The sequence below is a fragment of the Meleagris gallopavo genome, chromosome 6 (assembly GCF_905368555.1).
Source record: "Meleagris gallopavo chromosome 6, MGAL_WU_HG_1.1, whole genome shotgun sequence".
Classification (NCBI taxonomy): domain Eukaryota; kingdom Metazoa; phylum Chordata; class Aves; order Galliformes; family Phasianidae; genus Meleagris; species Meleagris gallopavo.
In genome coordinates, this window is record NC_139409.1 from 31,722,573 (window position 1) to 31,740,099 (window position 17,527).

The window sequence follows — 17,527 nt, forward strand, 5'->3', positions numbered from 1 at the left end:
GGTCTCCTGTGTTTTATTTGAGGGAAACTGTAGTCTAGAGCATCCAATTTAATACAAGAAAATAGTGCAGAAATTACATTCATAGTTCTTCCATAAGCCTGCCTACCAATGCTGCTTTGTTTACTGGCAGACCATGAAGGTATTGCATTGACATGAATGTATTTATCTATTTGTTTAAAAAAAAAAAATAAAAGGGAGCTACAGACATTTTTCATTTTGAAATTGTACCATGTGGTCCTGTAATTAAACGGGCTCAACTGCTCTGTGATTTCATTTGTTCCTATTAATGCAGGGGCATGTCAGAGTTTATAGAAAGTTAATCACTGACACTAAGACATAGAAGACGTTGAACAGCACAGTGCATCATATCCCTGTTTGTGCTGAATGCGAATCACCATGCTGGGAGGAACTTGAATGATGCCCAGACCCTTGGCACAAATGCACTGCTTTGGTTGAAGCACAGTGCTTTAACTCATTGCAGGAGGAGTTATACTGTTGCTGAGTTTGACCCATCCTGTGCTGGGCATGGAGTCTCCCCAGCCTGATCCACCTTCTTCATACAGCCAGGCTGAACTAGGGCAGCCTCACAAGGCTGAAGGTTTCCCTCCCTGTCCCACAGGGTTCAAATTCCCACATTTACAGCCAGGAATACCTCTGGCTGCTGGCTGTGCTGGTTTGCCCAGCCTTCTAAGCCACGCTGACAGACAGAGGGCAGGGAGCAGCTCTGGGCTATGCAGCCCTTGAAGGAGCATTGGAGACTTCACAGTTCTGAGGCAGGAGATGGCACTTCACACTCCCTCCACGCACAGGGAAAGCTCCATGTAACTCCAACAGGGATATCTGCCAGGATCCTCAGCTGAAGGATGGTGTAATTGAGGACTGGAACTCCCAGCAGCTCTCAAGTTTTTTTTTGTTTGTTTGTTTGTTTGTTTTTGTTTGTTTGTTTTGGTTTTTTTTTCCTGTGGCAGTTAAAAGGAAAAGGGTTGTTAACACTCTGCTCATGGAGGATTGCAGATGGATACAAAAGGAGATTTTTTTTCCATAGGCATTCTTAGCAGCACTGCTGCTCCTTCCATGCCTTTACTCCAAAACCCGAAATGTTTCTCTGACTGCATCATTAAAAGTAAATTAGCTCTGAAACTGAGTATGCTTGTCCACAAAATTGCCCTCCATCCTTAAGTGCAAGGACAGATTGGCACACAGATGGAGCAGTGCACATTTTTTCACATCCGATTTCCGTGGAGCAGCACCTGCGGGAGCAACCCTGAGCATCCTGCTGCAAGGGCAGGTGGGTGGTGGGGGATCACCCTGCCCCGTTATCTCACCACTTGAATATACTTCACAATGAAAGTCACCAGCTCCTTTGTGCTGGATTTACCTCTGGCAGCTGCTAGCCTTCCCAAAGACACAGAAAATATCGGTGCTGTAGGAGAGAAAACGAAGTGCAAAGACTTAACATAATTTCATCAAGGTTGTCATGAACAGCTTACAAAGCCAGTGCTGCCCCTTCCGAGAGAGAACAGCAGATGTTTGCAGTGTCTCATCTGTATGCACAGATGTGGTTCTGCCCATCAGGTACACTTAAAATCTAGAAGGACCCAGTGTTCCTCTCCAGGATTCAGGACCCAGCATCTATGCAGGTCCTTGGTGTCCAATCTGCAGAAATATAATTTAAATGTAACAGAGTGTCATAACTATGTGGCTAAAATGAATAAAATCGTGGCAACTATTTAATGCTGTGTTTTGGCAGAGACATTGCAGCACAAACACACAAGGAATGTGGTTTTTTTTCACCATTTCTCATAACTCAGATCATATGACATAAGCTACAATGAAAAAAACCATCAGATAGTAACATGGGACACATGACTGTTTCCTGCACAAAATAAATCTTTTTATTTCCTGTATACATGAATTTTCATATAATTTTTTGGCAAGTTGTTTGTAAGACAGATAGGTTGCTCAAGTCAGTCTATTTTTTTAAGTAGCAATTTTATTTCTTAATTTTTTCTCAGAAGAGAAAGGAATAATCTTGACAGCTCTTCCATGGGATCTCCTGCATTGCTGAACAAAAGGATCAGAATCATACTCTGTGTAAGACCAGCAAAACTGCCTATCCTTCACCAAGATGTATTTTTTTGTAGCTGTCAGGAGAGTTGTCTTGAATTTAGCTACTGCATTTAAAAAGTCTGTATAACACCACATACAAACACAGTTTATAAATAGACATATTTGGAGAAGTGTCTTTATTCCTCATTTTTCCAGGGCATATGGACTAGTGTGATGATAAACTCAGCACATCCACATTCAGGATCTCTGTTTAGGCCAAATGTTTGCCTGATTCAGCATAGCATGCTTTAATAATGTAATTCAATTCTTCCTCATTTTTAATGCTATTTCAGCCCGATAATATAATTTGGTGAGCAATTATAGTTGTTACAGCTGCTAGTTTTGCCCTTAATACTGGTTTCACTTATGACCTCAGTCAGAACTAGATTTAAAGTTTGAGATGATGTAAGTGAATAAGGATTATTAGATTTATTCATATGGCAATTTAAATAAGAAACTGCCTGGCTTAGAATAAACGGTAAATGAAAAATGCATGTGATTTATAGACCTGTCCATTTTAAAGATTTATACGTAGAGTAGGATGATTAAGTAAGAGACAGACCTGATTATATGAAATATGTAATTTTTGTAATGCAATACTGGAAGCAAGCTGCTAAACAGCACCAGCATAACAATGATTGTCCAAACAGCTTTGATTACAATATTACCGTGCAGCTGCTATGCAGTCTTGTAAACACAAGCAGCAGGCCTCTGACCATTGCTTTTCCTTGACAACTGGTAGATGGTGTTATGTTCCCACAAAAAGCATCTTCTTTATTGCAGCGCAGCCTCACTGGAGCAGGCTGTGGGAGCAGAGCAGCATCCATTTGTGCTCTTAAAGAGGAGGGACAGACAACAGCTTCATATGCATCTATGCTTTCATGTCAGTGAATATTCAAGTAGCTCCAAGGCTGCATGCCGGAATCACTGACCTTCTTCCAATAGTCTCCTCTATTAGAAATAAATAGAGAACTCCAGGAGCTGGTGGAAGAAATCTCCTCTCCTTCAGGCGCTGAGATGGTCCCAAAGCATGTCACAGAAACAACTGGATCAGCAAAAATCATTCCATTCCTTCTACATAACAGAAAGAGCAAATTATCCTTTTCTCTCCATCAAGCTTGGAGAATAGAAGAAAACAACACAAACAAACAAAACCACCACAACAACAAAACAAAAGAACCCAAAACAACAATACGACTGTATTTTCTAACGTGGGTTTTAAGGCTGGAAAACTGATGTAATTATTTATTCTCTCAACCTTTAGAATGCAAGCCACAAGCCTCCATTCCTCCATTCCTCCAGCCTCCTTCCTCTTAATTTAGGACTGAATGAAGTCCTAAAGCTTCACCATCGATATAGTAAAAAGTCTTTGTGAACAACACAGAAGAAGAGTGCTTTAACACTCTCATTACAGCATTACTACAACCTGTTGTGTCTCCTAAGACATGGTCTGATCGTGTAAACATAAACCAGTAATACTACTTGTGGTTACTGCAGCGTTTTTATGCATGCAGATGTGGAGAATTGAAGACCACATGAGAAACTGTGAGTAGGGATACTAGGTTCTGCTATTCTGCATGAATTAATACACTTTTTATGAGAAAGCTTAATAAATGTGTTCCAAACCAGGGGGTCCTCCATAACATAATTTGCATGAAACAGAATTGACCCAGAAAATTTTAATCTATATCCCAATCTGATTTGTATAAAGTAATTTAATTTCCTCCCTAGTAGTTATATGGATTTTATCAATTATACCAATTAAATTGTCAAGCAGATTTATTGACCAGTCATCTACAAGACACTTTCTTTGATGTACTATTCTGGTATCATCAACTGGTCATGCATGTCCAGCCTTGGGTTTTGGTGTCATTGTGTGCGGATGAATACTCAAACGAGACAGTTCTAATAAATGAGTTGTGTGAACCAAATTTTGAAATAAGAATGAGGATGGAAAGCTCCTTGCTTTTAATTGCAGGCACAAAATTACAGGTAGTGGCAAATAGGATCAATTCAGACACTCAGCTAACCTATGTCAAAAACATACATTTGCTTTCTGACCTCAGGTTTGGACCTCTATGCTATTATCTAGATGTAATCGTTCTTGCTAGAATGCACATCCAGTTAATTTTAAATATAAAAAGTGAGGCATAAAATTAAAGGTTGGTTATGAACTTGGCAACCTATGTTTTTCAGTACATCAGATTTTCTCTGCCTGGGTTTTATGCAAGTGGAAATAACCTTCCTGAAATAACCTTATTATCCATCTTGAATAATTTTGTTCTTAAAATTATTAGATTCAAATTTGTCAGAAAAAAATTATTGGAATAATTTTGCTTCATGCTTCCACTGAGTGAGTCACAGTGCACCTTCTGATTTCCTCATAACCTTTTCCTAATTTCCTTCTACAAGTTTGCCAAGAAAATGTGAGTAATACTGGAAGAAGAGCAAACAAGTTAGAGATCTTTATAGTAAAGCAAAAACAATAATAATAATAATAATAATAATAGAAACTTAGAAAAAAAAATAGATGCTAAATAAGGGGATTGATATGGAGCAGATTTTAAAGTCTAAAGGAAAAAAGCAAATAAGGAATTTGACACTGCTGGGAGTGCTCTGCTGCCCATTTGGCAACAGCAAATAGAATGGGCACAGCGACATTTAGCTATCTCCCACTGCAGGTTCAGAGAATACAGGGGATACCAATAGCAGGTTTGGTCTCCTGGGATACTCTTCTAGTACCAATCTCCTCAGAAATACCAATCACTCAGCATGAATAAGAGAATGACGCATGTCTGTCATCGAAAAGAAGAAGCCCTATGGTGCTGGTTACAGGGCACCCCAAATCTGGTGGTTTATGCTATGTTCTCTTACCACCAAACCACTAAGATCTTGTTTCTCACCACTGGCACTGAAAATCTGATTTTTCAGTTCATGTCACTGCAATGCTTGAATTCTTTTCCTAAAATATTTTGAGACATTTCTCAAAAGCAATAAATGTCACAGTATGGTAAACAGAGCTGATGTGAAAAAGCCCTTGTTAAAGCACTGAAGAGCCAGTTGGACTGTTTCTGAAATACATGGCTGCATGCATAATCTCAGTATTTTTGGTAAGCATGCCTGTGAATGCTTTTGCCAATGGCTCTGTATCACTCTAGTGCATGATGTAATGAAAGATATCTCATGATGACTATGAAACTTAAGTAACAGCTAGCTATGCCTGTGCCAAACGCAGAGCAAAATGTCTCCTCATCTGCCTGAGGAGGCTCAGGGCTGTTTCTCTGTCATTCTTACCCTCTTCCATTCCACATCTATGCCCCCTTCCTTTTTCTCTTCTAAATCCCCAACATTTATTTGGCTTGACCTTTACACAGATTTACAAAATTAAGAATAAGGGAACCAAAAGATTAATACACAACCTACTGTAGCAAACAGTATACGAGAATCATAGAATCATTTAGGTTGGAAAAAACCCTTAAGATGACCAAGCCCCATCACCTGCCTAACACTACAAGTCCCCCCCTACATCTCCTATTTAGACAGATCACCTGTGTCTCCTTCAGGGACAGTCCTGATGTCAATAGCTCAGAAGTTGGGCTGCATCAAAGCCAAACTAAACAGTTGAGAAACAGGAGAAAAACGTGATAGCCAGACCCCCATTTCCCTTCCAAGGACTTCAGTCACCAGGTTGGTCTCCAGTTCAGAATAGCTGTTTTATTCATGAAGGACATGAAGGTGATCCTGACAGGCAGGAGTGTGCAGGGCAAGAAAATTTACATTTGTGCCTAACCACAAAAGAACAGCTATAAGACATATGTTTTATACACCTCCTTCCAATTTGCAAAGCTGGAGCAGCGCAAACCTGAAGAGGTAGAGGATGCCTCTGTGCCTGTAATGGGACAAAATGCAGACACAGTATTGTGGGTTGACTGATCATTCCCATCCAACCTAGGAACCCCTTACGTATTTTAGGCTACAGAAACTTAAATTAGCAGACTGGCAGTGACCACAGTGTCTCTGAATCAGACATATTATGTTGAGTTAAGCAGAAAGATTTTTACTGGATAGTTTTGTGATGTTTTCCCATTAAAATTCAAATGCAGAGTCAAAGCACAGACGTAAAAATGCAGGGAGCAGCTGAGCTTTTTAGTGTAGAAATCCAGGTGGTGTTTCAGGGCCAAGAGAATCAAAAGTGTTATTAACCTAGCTGGAGGGTGCCCTGCCTGAAAAACAATACTTTTCATTATGAAGATGACACTATAACACTCTGAATCTTAGGGGATACTATTATTATCTAGAGCAGTTTAATACTTCAGGTTTGATTTCAGTGGGTGCAAATGAAAGAGAATGGCCTTTGATGCTTAGTCTAGCTGTAATTACAGAATGCTGTGATTTAGGGGACAGCATCTAATTCCTTTCTCCTCATCAAAGAGTAGCTTAAAAAAGCTATATATTATTTAAAATGAAGTCAAGAGCTCCCTGGTATCATCTAAATGACCCAAGCAACAGATATGGCAGGAAAAAAAGAATCATTATTAAATTAACAGTTTCATAAGGTGGTTCAACATCTGACACAGTAGGAATAGGGAGTGAGGTGGTTATTTTGCCGTATGGAAAATGAATAAATTTCAAGAATTGCTCAAGCATCTGTCAGTAATATAAATACATTTTAAATAAGAAACCTCAAGGCTGAAGTCTTCTTTCCAAGCATAACAAAATATTTTCTGACAGGGGTGGATTCCTAAATGCTGAAGAGTCAGTCTTTGACCCTGCAATATGCCTCAGTCTAAGCTATCTTCCTAAAACTGCTACCTCATTTCAGACTGGAGCAAGTTTTAGAAGTATGTAACTCTTGTTCCAGAAAATCCAACTGAGTCAAAATGTATTTGTAATTTAGCTCTGAACTCCATTGCCAACTGGATACCATCTTCCTAAATGCTGGGTCTGTAAAACACAATCAGTATCTCATTTGAACTCTGAACCATCTTGTCTTACTAAACATTCACTCCACAGTCTCCGTGATAAATCGATCCTGACATACTATTGCATTCATAAGTAAAAAGAAAAATATGTGTTAAAAAGTTTTGCTTCTTCCAAGAAGCAGGTCTTGGTAGTACCAACCCTTCCTTACTTTCCTGTACATCAGTAGTTAGTAGCTAAGAGTACTACAGTGCCTCAGACTACCAAGATTATCATGACATTGACTGCCTCAAGTAAGTCAGGACTTGTCACACTAAATATCCTTGGACCCCACAGATGCCACTATCATGAAAGCAACTGCTTTATCTGAAAAAAGAAATGGAAATGTATTCATTTCTACTGATGAGTTTAACCAGGTTGACTAAACAATGGCTTTTGTCTTTTTCCCCTCCTAGCTCCCAGACAAAATCAACACATTCCTGTTACCCCTGTCAAATGATTTTTTTTTTTGTGTTTCAGTCTATTTAGTTCTGATTGGTGATTGCTTAGAAGATTTCTTCCTTGGATCCTTGGATTTTTTTGTGTACACGTCTTCTTTTCTTTGCCTTTCAGCTTCTGTGTATGCATACAAGATGCCAGCCAGACAGAAGAAAGGAGTTCAGGTGTGGACTGGGAAAAAGCATAGTTGGCTGAAGTTATAAGAATGAAGCAAGGGGATAGATTTCAAAAAGGAAGTTGCACCTTTGTGGAACTGCTAAGTCACAGCTTGAAACAGTGATTGAGCACCTGGTGGGAAAACAGGGCCAACCCAGGAGAGCTCAGGTGCAAGTAATGTACCTAAGTGACTGAAAGGGGTGGAGCCAGGATCCTCCCCTTCCCAGACCTCATTTAAGGGTTGGCAGTGGTAAAGGGGAGGAAATCTCTCTTGAGATTCTTGTGTACCTGAGGTGTTTGACAGTAGAGTCTTCTTTATCTCTTTGTTTTGATTGCTAACGTTGTTAAGTCTAGTAGCTGGATTCATTCATGCATGGAAGGAATTGCAAGAGAATAGTTAAAGCCAGTACTGGTTGTAGGAGCTTTTAAGCTGAAAGTGGTGTGGAAGTAAAAATTAAAACAGATGCACCTGTGAAGAAAGTAATAAAACTGTTGCTAGGGGGTTATGGTTAGACTGACAACCCAATAGGCTGATGAGAAACTATACAGATAATAAAATAAGAGGGTGATTTGATAATGCTATTGCTTCTCTGAGAGACTATTACTTAGGAATTGCTTATCTTGATTAAAACTATGTTTCAAAGCAAGCGTCTTTATAAATTGAAACCATCAGAAATGATGTATGAAATGTCACATGTAAAAAATCTGGATATGTTATTAAATAAAACAAATTATCCTTAGAAGTTATCAGTAAAGAAGAAAGAAACAAATTCTTACTTGACTGACTGGATATAGGACTAGCAGAACACTTGAAGTAGCATGGAATAAAAGACTATAGATGCTATAGTCTTTAATAGCTGTAAACAGCTGAAATGTAATCTAGCCTCACCTGCAGCACTATACAGGGACAAATATGCAAGCTTTGCTCCTTAGTGATTCAGAGCAGGCATGTTTCTATGGGACCAAATGCCATCGAGACCAACCCTCCTCTCCACTTGAGGAGCACCTTTTGTCAACTTACTCTATTGCAAATTAACGAAAATAAAGAGGGCTTTGTTTTCACTTAACACTTCCATTGTTGCAAATCAAACTTTTAGTCAGAACTACAAAAGTTGGCTGCCTCTTCTCCCTGATAAATGAGTCAGAGCAAAGCAAGATAATGTCAAATGTGACAGTTGATGTGGTGAACTTGATTAAGAGGTTGGGGAAGACTTCTTAATTAAGGGATTTGGGCTAGAAGAAGTGTTCATGCATGTTCATAACAAATATGCACAAAAATAATGCTGACTTTATGTCCCAGGGTGAGGGGATGATCCCTTGTAGCCAAAGCAACTGTTGTGCAGAACAGACATGAGATACGTGAGCTCTCTGACACCAAAGCCCTCTTTATTGGATGCATTTTGAGTGCAGAATGTTGAAGACCTGAATTCTGGGAGTCAGAGAGACCTGGCTACCATCTCTAAATCTACTACTGTACAATCTCCTCTGAGTGAGGTTTATTTCTGAAGTAGGAGGCCAGCCCAATGGAGGTTTTGGTCCCTCTGCAGTTACTTAGGGACCAGGACTCAAAACTCAACTCAGATAAAATCCTGTCAGCTTCTGTTAACATCTTAAAATCCAGTATTTAGTTACCAGTATTTAGGTAGCTAATGTGCCTTTTGATGTGAAGCGCCGCCCTATAGTGGCTCAGTGGCCACGCAGAGGCTCCTGCCTTCCCTTAGGCGCTGTGATGGATTAGAAATTTTGATTTACAGGCTGAAAGATAGTATGAAAAGTTTTTCTGCTGAAAAAAAAAAAAAAAGAAAGGGGATTAACGCCACTGTGGAAAGTGAGGAGTCGTCACCTGAGGAGTGGTCACAGTGCTCCCTCCATTTGTCCTGTGAATCCTCAGGTGGAGTCCCCTGTATTTAGTTACACATACACTTTGATTTTGCTTAAACTCGCCTGAGGCACTGGGAGAAGCTGAAACGATAAGAAGTATTGTTTTTTTTTTTTCTTTTATTAGGGGAGCTAACCTCAATGCCACAAACCGGGGGTGCGCGGCCAAGCAGCTCCGCACCTCACCCCACCTCCCTCACCTCGGCCGCCGCGGAGGCCACGCCCCCGGGTAGATGTAGGGGGAGCGGCTACGGAGGCTGTGAGGCCCTGCTGCTCCAAAGTCACCGTCGCGCGCCTCCTCGAGCTCCGCTAGGAGCCGGAGCCGCTGGGCTGCGCCTGGAGCAACCTTAGCGCCCGCCGGCGGCTGGGAACGCAGCGGGTGCGTCTGTAGCTGCCGCTTTCGGAGAGCGGCTGTGCCCGGCCCGTCAGGGGGAGCCGCCGCCGCCCTGCCCGAGGTAAGGGAGGTGGCTGTGAGGCGGCGGTCTAGGCGGTAGGCGTGGAACGGGCGGGCTGCGGGGACGAGAAAGGGCTGATCCTCTAGACGGGTCTCCCAGGAAGTGAGGAGGGAGCTTCCTGAGTGCCGGGGCGGTGGCGGAGCCGGACCGCGAGCCTTTCCTCATGGACTCCTCCTCTCGCCGAGGTTACCGCAGACAGCAGGGATCGAAAGCAACTAGGGCAGCGTGTGCTGTGAGGTAACAACGTAACGTTTTGCTAACCGAGGAGCTGACTGTTGTTTTCAAGGCGTGGGAACAGAGTAAAACCACGAGAGATACCAGCCCTGTGTGCTACTGAAGGTGTAGGCGTCGTGTGTGACGTGCGGGTCAGGACTGCAGCATGAGGACTTTCGCTTTGATATGGCATTTCCTCATGAATTGTCTTCCTTTTCTTCATGTGGGCACGTAGGCAGCTCAGAAATGTGTTTCTGCTGCCACGTTAGAACTTCTCCGACAGTATGTGTCAACTGTCAGTGTAACAGCACAGCCCACCTCGTGAAGGGTACGTGTGTGGCACAGTCTCCTAACTACAACTGCCAGTAGCGTTTCTCACTGTCATTCCAAGTTTGGGGATAATGCCAAGACTGAACCCGTCTCATTTCATCTGCTTGTACTGTCAGTGTAGAATCTCGAACTACATATTCAAGGTAGGCAATAAATACCTGCCAGTTTCAGTCATGCCTGATGTGGTCCCTACTGCATTTCTGTCTGCAAGTGATTACTCGGACCCTAATCCTGTGGAAGAGTTGTATACATCTGTAACTTGAAGGCTAGTAGAGCCCTTCAGCTTCAGGGACTGCTTTTCTGAGTCAGATCACTCTTGGGCACAAAGTTTTATTAAGCCTGAATAACTTGATCTGATACTTTTGTGATACCCTGTGCAGTTACAGAAGATGCAGTAGTGCCGAGGTGGTTGGGTTTTTGGCTTAGATACTGGGTGTGTCTTGAAGTCTCAAGTTGAACTACTGACATCTTTCAAGTTTAACTGAACAATTACGAATAGCTGGTTCTTCCTATGATTTGAAGTATCTACTCAAGCAATGCTAAATTCATCTCACATGGTAGGTTTTAACTTTTCCTTTTTCCTTTTTTCCTCCCAGTGTTAGTTTAGCTGTTTTTGTCAGGTGGTTACAAAACTAGCTTCTGTACCCTAACTCTAAGGCATTGCTTGTTTCCGTGGAGAGAATTAATTTCTTTGCAAAATGCAGGGCCGGGGCTCTTTCTTAGGCATGTTTTGTTTAAGTGAAAGTGTGATTGAACCAAGGCAAGGGAGCGTTAAGCTCATGAGTAAAGACATAAATGGACTTTAAGTGAAAACCACTACATCTCTCCCAGAACTTCTTTCCAAGTGCATAACAAGTCCAAAAAAAGTGAAACACAGGAAAAAGTTGATCTTAGCTTGAAAGATGACCTCTGTATGTTTGAATAAGTCTTGTGCTGTCAAAATGTTATTGCAACTGAATAATGAATGTCAAAGCTTTTCAGCTGATTTATGACATCCATTTTGCCCCTTATAAAAATAGACCAAAGCTATTTTTAACTTTTCTTTTTTCCATGATAGACTCCAGAGTGTGGTTCTGTTCTGTGTAAACAGATCAAAGTGATTGTTTTGTTTTCCTCTGTGTCGTGTAAAGTTCTGAGAAGTTAGCAACTGGATTAATCCACTCCTGTGTTAATTAAGTGTTCACTTAAGTGCCACTGTTTGGTCTCCACAAACATTCAGTAAGTGTTGATGAATGCTAGTGAGTGACACTTTTTCCACATGGAGGAATTGAGTGTCACCCTCCTGTTTCATCAGCAGTCATGTCAGACACCATTCTGTCAGGCTGCCCGTCTGCTGCCATCTGTCACATGGCAACTGTGTGTAACCGGATATTGGTGAAAGGTTCAACCTCTGTTGCCATACCACCAGCATCTGCCTCTGATGTCATGGGCCAACCTAATAAGATAGGAAGCTTTACTTTTGGAGCAGCCCTCATAGGTTTGCTCATGTGGCCTAGGATATTAATTTAGTACCTCTGTGCTGTTCTAATCTTAGAGATTTGATTTTCATGGATGTTTAAGATTGAGACTAAGGTACCAGGTTTCCTGCACAGGAATCATAAGTTGTATCTTCTGTGGGGAGATCATAAAATCTTGCTTTGAATAGCCAGGAAAACTTGTGTCAGTCAGTTAATGCAAGGCTGAAATCATCCATAGCTATGAAAGCTGATTCAGGTACAATTATTTGCAGAATGCTGCAACCCCAAATTTTGGACTGCAGTGGTCATTTTTGCTGCGGAAGTACATAGAAACAGCAAGAGTGAACTATTTCTGTGCTGATTATTTCTCATTGTACTTTTTTCCCATGTACAAAATTGTTTATTTATCGCTTTGTCTTCCTCTTCATAGTTTGCTGAACAAATAAATTGCAATTCTTAATTTTTTTCCCCTAAAGAAAGAATTTATGATCGAGGCACTGTTTACTCCTTAGGTGCTGATGGCGTGTCCTGTACAGGTTTGGATGACATCCACTGTTGAAAATATGGTTGCTTCCCCTTTTTTGTCCTATTCTCATAAATAGGTTGCATTAATTAAGTCATACTTTAATAGGTCATATGGACCTATGCGTACAGGTAACACTTGGGAAAAAAAATAAACAGACACTTCTGTGTGCTTTAAATGCTTGTATCTCTTAATAAATGCATTTTAAGGAAAATGTAAGATTGAGACTGTATGTAGGGGTGTAAATTATAATCTTAAACACAGTAAAAGCAATAAAACATACAGGAAAAAATCACACATAGTTGACAGATAGGTGTGATACCTGTGGAAAAAAGAGAGAAACTATCCCACAGACATGGGAACTGGAATGCAGTCTATGCTTCATGCCAATAGAAGGCTGTAACTTCCTTAGGCCTCTCACTGTAAATTTGCCTGGCAGCACTTCTAAAAGCTGAGTTGAGCCACAAGTTCATATGCAAGACAAATAGGACATAGTTTCCAAAGCAATGAAGAATTGCATGCGTGGAGGTCTTGGTGCTTCAAGATGTTGCATCAGTCTTATGTATATGGTAACAGTATTTGCAAATATGATCAGTCTCAAGAAGCTTGTGGTACAGCATCGAAGCCCAAGACCTTGCAAGAGTTGAGAGTTGCCCTGCTTGGTTAAATGGCTTTCTTTTTCCTTTCTCTTTCTGTGTGCCTACTTGTGTCAATGTATTTATACAGACAAATGAAGAACTGGAGGATAAAAATTGGATTGAGTTCTTTTGTCTTTCAAGGAACGATATGGCTTACTAGGAATGGACTACGTAGCTCTAAAACTTATCTGCGGCCTGAATCTCCCAGTAAAAACACTCTCCCCTTCCTAACTGTATGAACCCATAAACACTGATGTTACCCATGTCAGCTGAAGAGCCAGTACCTGAATGAAGGCAGCAACTGCTGTGCTGGGTTATCGTGCTGCAGGTAGGACATGCTCCAAATTGATGTGGGACAGAGAAAGAAGGATCTGTCCTCACCCAAACCGTAAAGGTTTGCTGTGTGGATGTATTATGTTTTTTACAACAGATTTTGAAGCCTGTTCTGAGAGTTGAATTCCTGTGCTAGTGTAAAGAATGTCTGCCTTAATTAATAATGAACGGTTTACACTGTTCATTGCACTTTAAAATACAAGAGTTAAGGAAGCAAAGACACAGAAGCTAACTACTTCTACTGTTAGTACTGTGGTCTCTGTGCTAATTACTTAGGGCATTTTGGAGGATGATATATAAAATCTTTTGCAAGCGTAATGCTTTGAACACAATTAGAAGAAGAATCTTACAGAACTAAGAAAAACAAGTATTGAATGGGGTGAATCATCCCAGATTTTGGACACCCTTTGAAGTATTTATACTCATAAAATGCTTTGAAATACATGGTTTTATTTTGCTTTCTTGGAAAGTATCAAAGGTTTGGTAAGCTGAAAGTAAGGAGAAACAGTAGGCTTTTTTTCTGGAGGCTTTTCTACCTGTGAAAGCAGTCACACTGAAGCTGTGTGCTTAGCTCAGAATATTTTGATTTTTAATCCTTTCAATTTTCTGGGCACTACAGCCTGGCAATATTGCTGTGGAGGGTCATCTACAAGGAGGTAAACGAGACTAGCTTTGGCTCCTGGGTGGCTGCTGCATATTAGCCAGAACTTATCTAGGTTTAGAAAGAGGATGTGCGAAGAACTGGGCAGTGTCAGAAAATATCAGATTCCTGAGTACTTCTGTGTTTATTCAGTGCATCATAAAGTGATTATGTAATGTCAGTGAGAATGTACTAATAATTTAGTCTTTGTGAAGGTGGAGAGAAAAAAAAGAAAGTCCCTTAGAGAATGTCACTACTGACTACTATAGAAGGAATCTTGGGGACAGCAAAGGTGGTCTCTGACAGGCTGAGCAGACTGAGCACTCTGAAAGAGACTGAATAAATATTATAACCTTCATCAGATATATCATCAGAGATGCCGAATTCGTAGAATCACAGAATGGTCTGGGTTGAAAAGGACCACAATGATCATCTAGTTTCCACCCCATGCTATGTGCAGGGTCACCAGCCACTATACCAGGCTGCCCAGAGCCACATCCAGCCTGGCTTGAATGCCTCTAGGGACGGGGCATCCACAATTCCTTGGGTTGAAATAATTTCTGTTGCAAAATGTCAGCACAGGACTAAACAGTGTGTGAAACTGCAGTTTATGTTCTAGAAGCAGTTTAAAAGGCTCATATTTTTAGAGGATATCAAGGCATCTTCAAGTCAGCTTTATGAAAACTGATGTTTTGAATTAGTGATGCAGTTTGCATCAGTTTTCATCTTATTCCTACCTCTCTGTTTCCAAAGTAAGTTGGTTTTAATTGTGTGTATGTGTTAAACATGTAGAGTATTCCTGTTTATAATAGCTGACATGGCTGAGCCATGCTGTGTGAAGTCTTAGTGCTTTTGTTTTCAAAACAAATGTGGCTAGATACTAACAACTCACTGGAACAAGCAGGAGTATCTGCAGTAGTGTGTGCTTGCAGCCTAGACGATATTACTAGGGTCTAGAATAGATGTAGTAGACATCTGACAGGTACCACGTTTGAAGCCAGTTGCACAGTGTTGGTAGGTAACTTCTTGAAGCAATAGGAAACATGAGTAGGTATGAGTATATTTGAATACATGCTGGTGGAAAAAACAGTGGTAGTAAGACCAATCTGCTTTTCAGATGGGCATTATTACAACTGCAGGTTTTGTATAGTTTATGCTGTTAATAGTTGTGGAGTGAAATCCAGAAGACATCAGAAACAGGAGTTTACAACATGTGTTTTAGAATAATTGGTTGCCAGTGTTTTTGAATGTCAAGTTCTACCACGGATGGGTTTAGTTAAGAGCAGTGAAAGAAACTGAGTGATGAATGGTTTTGGAAGGAATATTTGATTTCTTCCTTTAGGATTTGGAAGTACCTTTTGCAAGGTAGGAAGAGGAATGGTGACTTATGACTATAAAAGATGCCCTTATTCACCTTCCCAGAAATTTCTGCCCCAGCATAATTTGTACAGTTGAAATGTTCTAATGGTTACCCAGATTACTTATAATAAATCTTTCACTTCTCAATTTTATTTTGAATGTATTGCATTTGTGACAAAGGATTTTTTTTGCTTGCAAAAACTTGGTCATCAAGACTGTATAATACTGCTTTCATCATTTGTGTAAATCTTTGTTCAGAGAATTACATTTGGGAAACTCAGTTGTTGGGACCTTTATATACACTTCATAACCAGAAGGCAGAAAAATAATCTAATGATGTTAAACTGAAACAAGTTCACTTTGTCTTTTGTTCTGATTGAAAGCTACTGCGAACGGAGGGTTGAGAACATCAGGTTTTGTATTCTTACTGGTCCCTCTGTTTGTTGCTGCCCTGGCACTTTGGCTTTTTTCACACTTGCAGGTGGTGCAGCCCCAAGGAGGAGGAAAGCCTGGCTTTGCTTTTTTTTGGGACAGAGTACAGCACTATTGCTATGGGATTATTTGCTCATCTTGCCTGTCAGAGCCAAGGCAGGGTCAGCAACTGTGTTTCACAGTATTATGCTTTGTTTCCTCCTGGACATGGGTTTGGCTTTTTTTTACCTCTTTTTGTATAAGATAACTGTGCTTTAAGTGGGTTGGTGTTTTTTTTTTCTTTTTCTGTTACAGGGTAACTGAAACTAGATTTTCTTAGAGGACTGTTTCCAGCTTCTGTTGTCCCAGACGACAAACATGCTAGAGGTAAATATGGGAAACACCTGTTTAATGGATTGGATTACAGTCAGTGGTTATTGAACAATAATTTACTCTGTTATATCTAATTAAAAACAGACCATTTGTGAGCAAATCGATACAATAAAACTTACCTGAAGAATTTAAACAAGCTAATGTCCACCTTTTACAGCATCTCTCATGGCTCAACGTGAATTTTTGTCTCAAAAACTTGTTTAGGATTTGAAAGCTACAAACATCTTTCACACAACCTGATGTTCACTGTTAGATGGAGCTGCTAGCCAGCTTAATTAGTTCAACTAATGATTCCCTTTCTGAAACCTAATGCCAATTTGTATGTATACAGCAGTTCTCAGTGTATTTCTCTAAAGCAATGCTTAAGTTTTTAAATACTAGTAGTTAATAAGCATTTGCAGCTGAAGATTACAGTTGTAAATACAGGGTAAAGTGCAGACAGAGATGCTGTTGTTGAAAACAAACCCACTGCAAATTAGGTCAGTCAGTACTAACAGAAAACCTGTTTTGTTTGCTTTGTTAATCTTCTGGTTTTATTATGCAATTGTTTGTGTGCTTATTTTCACCAGAAAACCCAGTTGTCATATTAGAGACTCCCTCTTCTGCAGCTCATAGCTGCAGTCATTACCCATGGAGTGACTGCCTATATTCCTTTCAGGACTCAAGAGGCATCTTACATGATTTCCATTGTAGGAGCCTTAGTAATGTTTTCCATACAGCTTATTGTTTACAGCTGGAACACCTGGCATTGGGAATCTCTAGGTTGGACAGTGCTTCCTGCCCCATTAATTACCCTCTTCTGTTCAACTTTGGTAATGTGCTCAATATTAACAAGATTAGAAACTCACTGGCTTATGGAGGAGAAAATTAATTCAAAAGGAATTTGCCTCTAGCACTTACATAGCTATAACAATACACAATTGCATATTTTACTTAAGACCATCAGTGCACTGCCATCTTGTGACAATTTATCTGTTGAAAATTGAATGCTTTTTTGTTGTTTTTGTTTGTTTGTTTACTAGGTGCAGGGATCTTTAGTGCAGGGATTCCTTAGGTATGAAGTTCTGGGTTTTTTGTTTTGTGGTTTTTTTTTAGTTGACAAGGATTTAAAAAACCATGGAAGCTATTTGGGCTGCATTTAAGTGTAGTAAGTGAATGATACGTAGGAGCAATGAAAATTAGCCTTTGTTACACTGAAAATTGCTAGACAACTT

At 40.4% G+C, this 17,527-nt stretch overlaps 1 long non-coding RNA gene across 1 annotated transcript; it reads left to right on the plus strand.

Annotated features, from left to right (window-relative positions):
* Positions 1 to 9,702: 9,702 nt before the first annotated feature.
* LOC146544128 (uncharacterized) lies at positions 9,703 to 16,449 on the plus strand. Its single transcript, XR_014883909.1, has 2 exons — positions 9,703 to 10,702; positions 16,236 to 16,449. It is a non-coding gene; the product is annotated as an uncharacterized LOC146544128 (long non-coding RNA).
* The last annotated feature ends 1,078 nt before the right edge of the window (positions 16,450 to 17,527 follow it).